The 14,139-nt window shown below is 47.2% G+C and overlaps 1 long non-coding RNA gene across 4 annotated transcripts in view; it reads left to right on the top strand.

The window, feature by feature from the left end:
- Positions 1–1,281: 1,281 nt before the first annotated feature.
- LOC120361157 (uncharacterized) overlaps positions 1,282–14,139 on the top strand; it is a 45,814-nt gene continuing 32,956 nt past the window's right edge. For 3 of the 4 annotated variants that reach the window (XR_005577513.2, XR_012517426.1, XR_012517427.1), the window contains exon 1: positions 7,622–7,720. This is a non-coding gene — a long non-coding RNA (uncharacterized LOC120361157). Of the gene's footprint in view, positions 1,520–7,621; positions 7,721–14,139 lie in introns of those variants that run through there. The other variant, XR_012517425.1, reaches the window with a different exon arrangement.

Raw genomic sequence — 14,139 nt, 5'->3', positions numbered from 1 at the left:
ACACCAGTTCGATGCTTAGTCCTACTCTGTGGCTCTCAGGCTGCATGAGTAAGTCCTCAAGCCATTTCCCCCCCAGGTCAGAGCAGCCACCTGCTTTCGGGACAGCAGCTGCCATTTATGTTTCCATTTCTGGCGCCCAGCGACCTCGCTGAGAGCCGCTGAGGAGAAACAGACACTGACACCCATCCTTATCTGCAGCAGCTCCCACGGAATCACCAAAAGGGGTCTCTTCAAGGGCAGCGGCACAAAGCGAGGACAGCAAATGATGGGGGTCAGGAAGCTGCTCGGGACACGGCCTTGCCCCAAGTTTTGTACCAAGAAATGCAGTTGCCTCTGCCCTCTGATTGCGAGTCCTGCCAGATACTCTGAGCGGAATGCACGTTTGCCACGGCCAGGCAATTTCCGTGTTACCCAGTGCCAGCAATGGCTCTGCGTCTGAGACCTGCCGTTTTGCACCTCAGTATCAGTATCCATTTGCAGACGTTCAGTGTCAGTATCCATTTTCTGTTCAAATATTTCACCCAAGTATCTATGCCCCACTACTGTATTTCATTGATTCTAAGATACACGTTTGTTCTTATTTTAGCATTTTTGAAATTGAAATACATGTAAAATTGGTGGTGTGTCATAATTCGTTAGGGTTTATTTCTTAGTGGCACACCAAATAACGGTACACCGATGGTATTTTAGATTGCCTCCAGAGTTCCTAATAGTGGTTCTAATAACTCCCTTCCCAAGTAGGGGGAGGACACGGGCTTTTTGCTGTGTGTTCCTGCAGGTGCTGTCCTTACCTTCCACTCCAGACCTACCTGACTCTATCTCAGTGGCTGTGACTTCAGTCCTTTCACCTCCTACCTGGTGTTGGCTTCCCAGCCTGGGTCTTTGTTTGACTCCGACAGGGATGTTTGTTCATCTGAATCCTGGCTTTGCCTCCAGGCTCCGTCCTCTGCCCCTTCTTGGCTCCGCGCTCCGCAATCTGCAGGCACTCGCACACACACGAACACCAGAGAGTCTCCAAACCCCTGTCCTGCGGGGGCCTAGCTGCCCGCCAGCCAGGGCCATGAGATCTGAAGGAGGACACAGGCTGTCCTTTTTCCTTTTGTGTTCTCAGCACTTGCCCAGTTACTGGCACATAGTAAGGACTCCATGAATGTTGACACAATCAATCTGTGAAACAAGAGCTTCATTGTTTTTATCCATATAGGTAGAGAACATTTATTGCTTTTTTCCTCAATGAGGAGGTCCTCTGGCACGGAGCTGTTTCCTAGGCATTTGGTCTTGAGAGCCATTTGCTGAATTTTTTCTTTTCTACATGGTGCTTTTGTCTTTTATTTTTTTTCCTGGCCCTTTGGCTGGGATGAAATGTGGTTAGTGTTGCTGGGAGTGTGCATGGGCTGTGATAAGACACACATGTCTTATCGCTCCTTTTCTGCCTAGCCTCCTACCTGGCCTAGCCTTGAAATTTCCAGTTTACGTGAGGCAGGTCCAGGTTTGCTGCTGAGCCCGGCGTTGGAGCCAGGTAAGCCTCCACAGGCGTTTGCCTTCTATCGCAGTCTGTATGAAGGCCGTTCGCATCTGTCAAATGCATGGGACTCAGTCCTGGTACCTTATGTAGGTCAGGTTCACCTCCAGCTTTCATCTAACTTTTCTGTAAAGGCTGTGGCTCCTAATTCAGTTAACTCCTTCAGTACGGGCAGCTGTCTTCCTATTAGGATAATTGAGCTTCCCAGCGGATTGAACGCTTTGACCTTGTTGGAGGGCAAAGGAGCATTAAGGAGGCAAGGTCCCTGCCATCAAGGACTCTCCCCACCCCCACACTCAGCAACAAGCTGAGAAGCAGGACAGGCCACACAATCGATATGCTTCTCATGAAAGGGACTGACTACTCATAGTGATTACGGATGTTTTCTCATGAATATTCACTCAACCAGATTTTGGTATACTAGCTTAGATTTATTCTAGAAAATAAGGGCTGCCAGTGATTGTGGAGAAGGCACTAGACTTTATTTTCTTTTTATTTATTTCTTTTTTTTTTTGAGACAAAGTTTTGCTCTTGTTGCCCAGGCTGGAGTGCAGTGGCACAATCTCGGGTCACCGCAACCTCTCCCTCCCAGGTTCAAGCGATTCTCCCACTTCAGCCTCCTGAGAAGCTGGGATTATAGGCATCCGCCACCATGCCCGGCTACTTTTTGTATTTTTAGTAGAGATAGGGTTTCGTCATGTTGGCCAGGCTGGCCTCAAATTCCCGGCCTGAACTGATCCTCACATCTTGGCCTCCCAAAGTGCTGGGATTACAGGCATGAGCCTTAGCACCTGGCCTTTATTTTCTTTAGTTAGGGTCTGTGGCAGGAGCTCAGACTGGAATATCCCTAAGATGGGCCAATGAGAAGGTGTTTCGTGGTGATGTGCTATGACTTGCCTATATGGGCTCCTGGGAGCTGACTGTTAAATATTCAGAAATTTTGCTAGCTGGTTGGCCATGGTAGGAGTAATCATAATGGGGAAACCAGCAAATGGCATGCCAGGGCTTTTTCCCCTTTCCTTTATAGAGCCAGCTTACCAGGACACCACTGATGTTGACTGCATGGAACAGCCAGGAGGGATTATGCCTGGTTATTTCACTTTCTTTTTGTTTTTTAGTCCTGAATTTTATCAAAGGACACATATAAATATATGTTCCATTGTAAATAGGACAAGAAGACAGGCATACAATTAGACTATGAAATAGGCCATAATAAGGTGAAGAATCCAGATGTTAAAAACATACTAGCCTTCCGTGGCTCATGCCTATAATCCCAGCACTTTGGGAGGCCGAGACAGGCGGATCATGAAGTCAAGAGATCGAGACCATCCTGGCCAACATAGTGAAACCCCGTCTCTACTAAAATACAAAAATTAGCTGCTTGTGGTGGCGTGCGCCTGTAGTCCCAGCTACTTGGGAGGCTGAGGCAGGAGAATTGCTTGAAGCTGGGAGGCAGAGGTTGCAGTGAACTGAGATCATGCCACTGCACTCCAGCCTGGTGCCTGGGGAAAGAGCAAGATTCTGTCTCAAAATAAAACAAAAACAAACAAAAAAAACCGTGCCAGCCTTGGAGACATCAATATCCAGACACTGTAGGATGCGCTGTGGTGCCCGCTGGGGATTGGGAAGGAATGCAAGTATGACTTTCATCAAAGTGCAGCCGTGCCTCACCCCTGCTGGTCATCAGCTAAGGCCCCGCACTGAAGCAGGCCTGCCTACCCCAGAGAGGTTACACTGCCCCTTCTTTTTCCCACCCTAGGGCACAAGAGCCACCCCTTTGCCTCAAAGTAAATTACCTATATGAAGGTTATAAACTGTTTGTGTTCAAACCATCAGCTTCTTTCAAGCTTTTGCTAATTAAAGGCAATCAGGCAAACACTTGAGAATAAAATAAATCATTAACACTAGAGTTAGTGGCACAGCGCCTGGTCTTTATTTTCTTTAGTTAGAGGCTGTGGCGGGAGCTCAGACTGGAGTATCCCTAAGATGGGCATGGTGGCTAGTGAGGGTCCCCTTTCTGCAGTCCAGGAAGTAAAAAATGCGTTGCTCAGAGATCTTTTGTCTCCGTGCTAATTTTCCTTTGCAGCATGGAGCATCTATTTCCAACAACAGTGAAGCCAGAACATTTTAGATTTTTTTCCCTTCGTAGAGCAAGCCCTAAAAGCACTCATTTCCAAAAAAGGAGCCGAAGCAACAAGGAGGGATCCTCTCCCCTCCCACCTCCATCACCAATGTCCAGTGGACTGAAGTTTTGATATGAAGAAATGAGTTTTCTTAGCTATCATTATCACCAATGCCTTTACTAAATGTGAATTCCTTGCTCCAGCCTGTCTTACGCAGAGGGAGGGGTTACTTCTGAAAGACAGTGCAGGGAATAAGCCCCCAGGAGGTGGCATCTGAGCTAGGACTGAACAACTAATGGAACCAGCCCTGTGAAAATCTGGAGAAGGAGGAGACATCAAGTCCCTCGGCACATCCCAGAAATGAAAGAGACCAGGTGACAGCCCCAGGTGTGGAGAGGAAGCCAGAGCTGCCTGGGTGGCCCTGTAGCTCTATGGGCCTTGTCGGTATGTGGAGGAGTTCAGATATTTTCTATGTGTAAATGTCATCTGGCCGGGTGCAGTGGCTCACACCTGTAATCCTAGCACTTTGAGAGGCTGAGGTGGGGGTGGATCACCTGAGGTCAGCAGTTCAAGACCAGACTGATCAACATGGTGAAGCCCCGTCTCTACTAAAATTACAAAAATTAGTTGGATATGGTAGTGGGCGCCTGTAGTCCTAGGTACTCTGGAGGCTGAGGCAGGAGAATCACGTGAACATGGGAGGCAGAGGTTGCAGTGAGCCGAGTTTGCGCCACTGCACTCTAGTTGGGAGACAGAGTGAGACTGCCAAAGGAAAAAAAAAAAAAAAAAGCCTTCAGGTCCATCGCCTTGGTGAGGCAACCATCAATTTAAGTGACCTTCCAGAGCCCCCACCCCTACCCCCGGCATTCCCCCACACAAATACTTTTTTCTAAGAGTGACTAAAACTGATGTTTTCTAACCTATAGGAAAAATGGATCACTTACATGAACAGCATAAAATACCACTCAGTCTTCCTCCCCTATAAGATTGCTGATATATCGAAAGTCTTTGGATCTGTATATAGTAGTGCCCCAGCTACATCACTGTGGTTACAGGAAATGTGCCAGGACTGACTTTTCCCAGCCCTCTCATAGGGCCACCCTTCAAGCCGACATTGAACCTGAAATCCCAGTGCTCTAGGTTCAGTGGGTTTCCAATGGCACCTAGGTGTCAGGTTGATCTGATGGGATGCCTCAGGTATCAGGGCTGTGGGAGGATGGGAGGATGCAGGTGCTCCCTTACAGCACCCCACCATCCCACCAGGCTGTTTGTCCAGAAAACACAAACAGTCAGAGTGTTTTTCAGACTCTCAGCCTCCAGAAAGGGACTTAGTCTCCAAAAAGGTTGGTTTTATCTAGATGAGTTGATAGAGAATGTCTGTTGGAATTGTGCTCTCTGATTGAGTCAGTGATTGCTATTGAAATCAGCCTTAGATAACTTTTTCCCTATTAATTGCATCCTCTCTTTCATCAGAATTACTGCAAAATGCCTCCCTCGAGTTCAGTATTATTCTATTGCTTAGGAGACAGATATAGAAGACAATCTTTCCTGGGCAGGAGTGGCCAGTTCCCTGGTAAATGTTCATGAGTGTGTTGATAAAGATTACCTACTACTCTTAGGAGTGTGATCTAACACTTCAAGAAGGACCTCTGAGAGAGGGCCATCAGATATAAAACAAATTCTGGCCTGCCAGAGAAAAGAGTCTTTCAGTGAGCTCTTGAGAGTTGAAGCCAAGGGGGCCAGATGCTGAAGAACTTGGATGCTGTCTTAATGAGTTTCACAGTTAGTCTGTAGGTGATGGAGAGTCGTAAAAGAATTTTAAGTAGGGGAATGACATAATCACACTTGCATTTTAAAAATATAGCTCTGGCTGTGATAAGTGGGGAACGGGATAAGGGTTTAGTTATCATCATGCACACTAAGTTACTCCAAAACGTAATGGCTTCAAACAACAGCACATTTGGGTGTGTGTGGGGGTGGGGAGTGGAGATCAGGATTTCTGGGACTGCTTAGCTGAGATGTTTTGGTTAAGGGTCTCCCAGGAGGTTGCCATGATGATGCTGGCTAAGGTCACAGGCACTGGACGGTGTGACTGGAGCAGCAGTCAGGCCATTTCCAAGTGGCTCTCTCTCATAGCTGCCAAGTTGGTGATTGCTGTTTGTGGATATCTGGTGCCTTTCCACATGAACCTGCCATAGGCTGCTTGAGTATCCTCATGACATGGCAGCTGGCTCACCCTGGAATAAGGTAAGAGTGAGCCGAGCAAGTGTGGTGAAAGTGGCAATGTGTTTTGTGATCTGACCTCAGAAATCACATCCTGTCATTTTAGCCATGTTCTATTTGTTAGAGGAGAGCTGTTATGTCTAGCTCATGCTCAAAGGTAAAGGAATTAGACTCCACCTTTTGAAAGAAGGCATGCAAGAGAACTTGCAGATGTAATTTAAGATATTTCTTTGCTGAAGTTCCAAAGTAAGAGGTTATTTTATGATTCAGGTGAAAAGGAAAAGTGGTTGTAATCTAACCCTAAAGCAGTGAAAACAGGGCATACATTTAAAAGCCATTAGGATGCTGGAATTGATGGGCTTTGGACACTGCTAGTAATTAGCCTTAGCCAGGAGGAATCTAGAAGAGATGCGATCTACAGGAAGAAGGATATGGTCAGGACATGCTACATGTAAGATGCCTTCGTACAGTGAAGGAGACATTTCAAATAGGCAGTTGCACATATGAATCTGTGGGATTAATCTGGGGGTTGTAAGTGCGAAAGCTGTGAATGTAGATGAGATCACCTGTGCAAAGGAGGGGTGGACAGTGGCCACAGGATTAAAGGGTGAGAGCAGAGTTTGGGAGAGGACACTTAGGAATGCTTCCAGGCAACGTCGGGGGCCTTTGGGGGTAAGTAGGTGATTATGCATGTCCTGTGGTGACTGTCTGCTTGACTACATGGCTACCTTAAGCAGAGCTACCTGCTTGGTTGCAGGTTTAATGACAGTAGATAGTGTGAAGACTTTAACTTCTGTACCTCAGTTTCATCATCAGAAAAATGGGCATAACAGTTAACTATCTCATGGATTCATAGAGGATTAAATGAGATAATGGGTATAAATGCTTAGCAAAGCTCATAGCATTTAGTAAGTGCTCAATAAAAGGTCACTATGAACATTGGCAAATACCTTCTTGACTAGAACTGAGGACAAGAATGAGAAAATAATGAGATAGAGACATGAAAGCAAATGTGTCGAAAGGACCTTATTTACTAGGCTGTGAGGACTGCTGAGGGAGGTTGAGCTGAGATGACTTAGTGTCTGCATCCAGAGTCCCGGCAAGAAAGTGGACTGGAGACCACAGGGAAAACCAGGGTGCCTTCTCACAGGGTCATGGTGCCACGCCCTGCTTGGACTTTGTTTTGCTTTCTTTCTTTACTGGCACATTCGGGCCAATGCATAGTTTAGGAAATAGATGATGAGGAGTTCCGTTTCCCTCCCTGGGTCTGACCAGAGCCACACACAGTGATTAGGATAGGGGGCTCTGTGCACTGCAGGGGAACATTCCTCAGAGGGACCTCTTCCTGATTGTTCTGATCATCCCTGCTGGTTGGACAGCAGAGCGGGGCACGTTTTTCTGAAGTTGCTCCAGTCTGGAGTTCTCAGTCAGATGAAAAGAAAGCCCCTTATCAGGAGGCGGGGGTCTGGGCGAGCCATGTGGAAATTGGGACAAGTCATGTCCAGAAAGGTGCACCTAATCAGAGCGGCTTCTTATCTTTGCGCGTAGAGTCGAGCGGTCGACGTGTGTTTCCGCAGGCACTCTCCCAAGGTGACCTTTGGCCACGGCAGTCTTATTGTGGCAGGTCTGTCAGAGGTGACAGGAATGGGTGATGAGGAGGAGCCCCGTGTCCTGCCCTGAGGACCTCGCGGCCATCTTGCCTGCGGACACTACAACTCCCAGCATGCACCGCGCAAAGCCCCGGCCTCCGCCTCGGCTGCAAGCGAGGCCCGGAGGCTCCCCCTGCCTCCCTCAGAAATGCCCCTCCTTAACTTCTAGCAAGTTGGCAGGTGCCGCCCAGGCCAACACTCAGGTAAATGCTTTGTTTCAGTGCGATGGTGGTGCCCTTTTAATTCCTGGTGGCTTCCTTACACCGTGGTGAGGCAGGAAAACGAGATCTCTTGCAGAGCACGGCCTCACCTCCCATTCATTCAGCCGGGACCAGAACTCTGGCGAGATCCGTGGTTTTCGTCAGATGGGAGCCGTGGCTGTGAATAAAAAAAGTGAAACCAGATGTTCTTCCCTCCAGTTGCTTCATGTCCGTACAGGGGCTTGGAGGAGGCGGCTGTAAAAATGTCACAGCCCTTGATTCCCGAGGCCCAGATTTACGCACGGAGTAACCTTGCACCATAAATCCACTGCCCTTGCTGGAGCATCAGCTTCCGAAGGGGCCGGGCCCAGCTGCGGCGTTGACCAGAGCGGGCGGACGGAGTTGTAGGGACGCTGGTGGGGAACACGTAGGCAGGGAGTCTGGCCGGGGATCGAGATTGCTTTTCAAGAATTTTTACGTGGGCAAGAGATTTTAAAAGATTGGCTCGGAGTTTGGCCTTCTTAGGAGATAAGCCAAACTCTCTTTTGCATTGTAGTCCGAAAGGGAGCTTGATTCCTCTTTGGAGTGAATTGGCAGATGCAAGAGAACTTGGGAAGGGAACTCGGGTAGGCAGGGTTTTCATTGCAGGTTGAAGTATTCGCAATGAGAAGCCGGCCCAGGCCAGACCCTGTGAGCCCGCAGAGGCTGAGATTTATCCTGCCACAGGAAAGTTTTGGATTTAAGTTTTAAAATGGTTATTCTATCCTCCGTGAAGAGAACAGATACAGGGGTGGAGGCGAGTATGGAAGTAAAAAGGCAATTTAGGAGCCTACTGTGGAGGTCAAGGCAAGTGATGAACCTGACGTGGTCGAAGTGGAAGCATAAAAATGGGGGCTTAGAGGTGGGGTGAACAGACAGTGGGAAAGATTAAGGCTGCTTCCAGAGGTTCTGGCGAGAGCAGTGGAGTGCACAGGGATGTCACTGAGACAGAAGCCCGGAGGAGGAGCAGCTTCGATGATAAGATTAAGAGTTTAGTTTTGGACATGTTGGGTTGGAAACACTTAGAGACATCCGTGCGGATGTTTTAAACAGACGGTTGGATATAAGGGTCTGCAGATAGGATGAAAGGTCAGGGCTAGGATGTAAACTGGGGAGTCATCTTATAGACGGTAATCAAAAAGGGGCCTGTTCTGGGGCCACAGTTACCCTGTGCTGTTGACACTATCATTGTTGTCACCTTTTGCCTCTCCCTGGCCGCCCCACTAACACCAGGCAGGCCTAGGCGTGGATGCGATCACACACACTGCTGTTCCCCCTTCTGCCTATGGCTGGCATCTATTTTTATTTTTCCAGCTGGGCCCAAAAGTCACACTACCGCTACCATACATGATACGAAAGCGTCTTACCATCCTGACCCTAGACAAGCAGAATTCCTCCCAAGTTCCCCATTTCTGCCTTTCTGCATCATCTGTCTCAAGTTTTCTGCTTTCTTGACATTCTCTCAGCTTGTGGACATTTTTATGGTGGGTCTAGTCTGATTATTTGATAATTGTCACTAAACATGAGTGATTTACCTTTTCATGGCATCCAAGTTGCTTGAAGTATGGCAGTAGTTTTTAGTACATTCTAATGGTTACGTTCTGATAGCTGACTTTACAAAATGCTTCTAGGTGTGTGTCTAACCAGCTGATGGTCAGGGCATCCCTGATTACGGTGGGGACTGGTGGGGACGCCACTTGGTGATGCCTGTTGAGAAGAAGGCAGGTTACAGTCAGTCATTCTGTGCAAGCTTGTCATGTTTTATGCGACTACCATTTTACATAGCTACTGTGTTTTCTATTTGTTCTAATTAAATAGTGACAAATGTTCCATTCAGTGGGTTCTTCACATAAAATGACTCAAACAGCTTTCCCCTCCCCCAATAAGGCTGAAAACGGAGGCACACTTGTGCCATGGAGTTAAAAACTGCATTTGTGTGTCTAAAGCCTGAACAGATGCAGAGGGACAGCTGAGTGTCGCTTTGTTGATTGGGAGGGGGTTGTGGTCTTGTGTAGAGCCCTAGTACTGCTGTGTGATCCCAGGACAGGTCCCTTTTTCACTATATCAGTGAGCCTCATACCCCCCCCACTTAGTCATGCAGCAATTAGAAGTCTCTTCTGAAGGAACTGACAGAGTTCCCAGGCCCAGCACCCTGCAGGGATGCCCCCAGCTCTGCCTACTCTCTTAGTGTGTTTAACCTTTGCTGTTACCTAGATTCCTCCTGCACTGGATCTTCAGATTTCAACCCACTTTGGGAGGCCTGTTACCGATAACTGGGATGGCATTGCAGATCCAGGAGTCAGGAGGGTATGTGCTGTATAGGAAAGCGTGTAGAAGGTCGGATGGCCCACAGTGGGTATGGAGCACAAGAAGCAAAAAGAACCAGCATGGAGCTCTGTCTGGGGGAGACCAGCCAGGTCAAGGCAGAGGCTGAAACGAGCTTAGGAAGCAGATTGAGAGGGAAAGGTTGGATGGGGGTGGCGGTGGGGGTGGGGAGAACCAGGCCAGAGAGGGTCATGGAGGCCGGGGGAGAAGAAATTTAAAGGAGGAAGAGAGTCAGTCCTCCGCAGAGGTTATTAAGACACAATGAAAGTGTCCATTAGACTTGGAAATTCAAGAGCCAGTTAGTGGGATGTGGCGGGGTCCAACACCAGCCTACAGGAGGTTAGTAAGTAGGGCATGAAGCTACTTTTAGAAAATGTGGCAAAGAAGAAAGAGGGCAGGAGTTAGAAGGAGTGCCAAGGCTGCTGGAGCAATCTGATCGCTAGTTTCTGTGTGTAAGGTTTTCTGCTGTTTTGGTTGGAGGTAGGGGTTTCTAATGGTATTTACTTCAAGAAGGCTCAAGTCTCTAGAGGTGTGTCTGGAGGGGTTATATATGCTAGAGAAAGGCTGAGGGAGTGACAGACCAAGAGAACCGCCCCCTTTATAACCACCCACCTTTCTGCTTGATGGCTCCACATGGGCCTTCGCGTTTCAAACCTGGGGACTCGCCACCTCCAGTGCCCAGTCAAAACCCGCTACGGCCCCGGTGGGGAAGCCGTTTGGCACAATTCCTGTTATCCCTGGGAGAGTATTTTTGTTGTTGTCTTAATGACGGTTTTGGTTTTCCCTGGAGAGAACTGTGATGATAAGACAAAGGGCACACATGGAGAGCAAGGGAGCAAAGAAAACAGGGAGGGGGTGCTAGCGGTGGGAGGAGAGTGATGTCTGCACACCAGTGGCAGGCCAGCGGCAGGCAGGAGCGGAGCAGGGGTGAGTCGCGGAGTTCGGGGTGCTCATGACTAACCAGCTCACCTTTCCCTGTTTAGTAGGAGGCAAGGCTACCTGTTGGGCAGGGTGACAAGGGAGCCACAGGGCTCCAGGAAAGAATCTGAGGTCGAACTGTTGTGGGGACCGACAGGGAGCTGCGTGGGGCTGGGAGAGGACTGCCCTATCACCGTGACCTAGTCAAGGCTGAGGGTGAAGGTTGGCGTTCCTGGCACAAGCGGTCCAGAGTGTCTTCCATCAGTACTATCAAGACGGGGGAAGGAAGAAGGTGCGTGGGAATTAGGGGAGGGGACAAGATTGTAAGGCTGGTGAGATTATGGACTGATGGGTCAGAGGAGCTGAGGGTGATGAGCGACAGTCATCCTTCCTGCAGTCCCTCTCACCCCAGCCTCTTTACTGAAAAGCTTGTTTATTTCACTCCTTGTGTTTGATACAGAGAGGACGGTGGGAACACTTTTCCCTCTGGTAATCCATGCGCTGAAACAAGACCCCACAGCAGGCGTCCCCAAACTTTTTACACAGGGGGCCAGTCCACTCTCCCTCAGACTGTTGGAGGGCCGCCACATACTGTGCCCCTCTCACTGACCACCAATGAAAGAGGTGCCCCTTCCTGAAGTGTGGTGGGGGGCCGGAAAATGGCCTCAGGGGGCCGCGCGGGGCCGTAGTTTGGGGACGGCTGCCCCGCAGAGGAAGGGCCAGGAAAGGAGGCAGGTGGGGCTGGTTGACAGTGGGAGGGGGAAGACGAGCTATGCTGATAGGCCAGACCTAGAGTGCAATTTTTCTTATTAGGCTTTATTTTTAGAGCAGTTTTAGGCTCACAGCAATATTGAACTGAAAGTATGGAGATCTCCCACGTGCACCTCCTGTCCCTCCTGCTCCACAGTTGCCTCCACCATCAACATCCTGCACCAGAGTGGACCATTTGGAACAAGTGATGAACTGGCATTGGCACAACATTTTCACCCAAAGTCCACAGTTGGCATTCGTGTTTACTCTTGGTGTTGTGCGTTCTATGGGTTTAGACAAATGTATTACGCCATCAATCTGTCACTACAGTATCACAGAGTGGTTTCATTGCTCTAAAAATCCTCTGTGCCCCACCTAGTCAGCCTTCCCTCCCCGCTAACTCCAGAACGTCACATAGTTGGACCCATAGCAGCTAGCCTTTTCAGATTGACTTCCTTTACCTAGCAATATGCATTTAGACTTCCTCCATGTCTTTTCATGGCTTTGATAGCTCATTTCTTTTTAATACGGGATGATATTCCACTGTCTTGATGCAAGATTGCTATTCCATTCACCTTTTGAAGGACATCTTCTCTACTTCCAAGTTGTAGCAATTATGAATAAAATTGTTGGAAACATTTGTGTGCAGGGTTTTGTGTGGACATGTTTTTAACTCATTTGAGTAAATACCAAGGAGTGCAATTTCTGGAACATGTTGTAAAAGTAGTTCAGTTTTGTAAGAAACTGCCAAACTGTCTTCCAAACTGCTGTTTGGCATCCCCACAGCAATGAATGGGAGTTCCTGCTCCTTCACATTCTTGCCAACATACGGTGTTGTCGGTATTCTAGATCTGGGCCATTCTAATAAGTGTGTAGCGGTATCTGATTGTTTTCATTTGCAATTCTCTAATGACATATGACATGGGGCATCTTTTGGTATGCTTATTTGCCATCTGTATGTCTTCTTTCATGAGGTATCTGTTCAGATCTTTTGCCCATTTTTTTAAATTGGGTTGATTCCTTATTGTTGAGCTTTAAGACTTCTTTATATATTTTGAATAACAATCTCTTAACAGATATATCTCTTGCAAATAGTTCTCTTCTCACTTACTTGACAGTGTCTTTCACAGAGTAGAAGTTTTCAATTTTAATGAAATCCAATTTATCAATTACTTCTTTAATCAATTGTTTCTTTGGTGTTGTCTAAAAATCAATTGTTTCTTTGGTGGTGTCTAAAAAGTCATTCCCAAACCCAGGGTCATCTAGGTAGTTTCCTATGCCACCTGCTAGGAGTCTTACAGTTTTAGGTTTTACATTTACATTTATGATCTATTTGAAGTTAATTTTTATGAAGGACGTAGGGTCTGTGACTAGATTAATTCTTTTACATGTGGATATCCAGTTGTTTCAGCATGATTTATTGAAAATATTATCCTTTCTCCTTTGTCAAAGATCAGTTAATTGTACGTGGGTGAGGTCCATGTCTGGGTTTTCTACTATGTCTCATTGACCTATTTGTCTGTTCTTCTGCCAGTGTCAGAGTATCTTGATTATAGAGTTCTTTTTGATTTATCAATTATAGGTAATATCAATTGGCTTCCTCAGAGTTAATGAAAAGTTAGCTACCTTATGCTCTCTGATTCATCTTTCCCCATTCCTCCTCTTATATAGCTTTTTTTTTTTTTTTTTTTTTTTTTTTTTTTTTTTGAGACAGTGTCTCACTCTGTCACTCAGGCTGGAATGCAGTGGCATGATCTCAGCTCACTGCAGCCTCTTCCTCTTGGTTTCAAGCAATTCTTGTGCCTCAGCCTCCCAAATAGCTGGGATTACAGGCATCTGGCACTACATGGGCTAATTTTTGTATTTTTAGTAGAGACAGGGTTTCACCATCTTGGCCAGGCTAGTCTCGAACTCCTAACCTCAGGTGATCTGCCTGCCTCGGCTTCCCAAAGTGCTGGGATGACAGGCATGAGCCACTGCACCTGGCCTATAGCTGCTTTTAATTAAATCAATAATCGCTGTTCCATAATACCAAAACTATGTCGATATTGTTAATAGCAAATCTGAGTGGTATATTAGAACTATATTTTTTCTTTAGATTTTTTTCCCCTTGAAGTTATCTCTTTGCCATACTTATTAACTTACATGCTATTTTTATATGCATATGTATAATAGTTGAAGAATATGTCCAAAATTCTCTAATATTCTTTTTTACAAAATGCAGAGCCCTATTTCCTTTGCCTTGTAAGTGGGCTGTACTTACTGAATTGGTTCTAACAAAAAGAATATGGCAGAAATAATGACATGTGACTTCTGAGACTGTAATAAAAGGCATTCCAGCCTCCCCTTCGAACCTTCTAATGCATTGCTTGCTCTGGGGAAGACCAGCT

This window comes from Saimiri boliviensis, chromosome 4 (assembly GCF_048565385.1).
Source record: "Saimiri boliviensis isolate mSaiBol1 chromosome 4, mSaiBol1.pri, whole genome shotgun sequence".
Taxonomy (NCBI): domain Eukaryota; kingdom Metazoa; phylum Chordata; class Mammalia; order Primates; family Cebidae; genus Saimiri; species Saimiri boliviensis.
The sequence above is the reverse complement of the archived record's forward strand: the minus strand, read 5'-3'. Positions and strand labels throughout refer to the sequence as shown.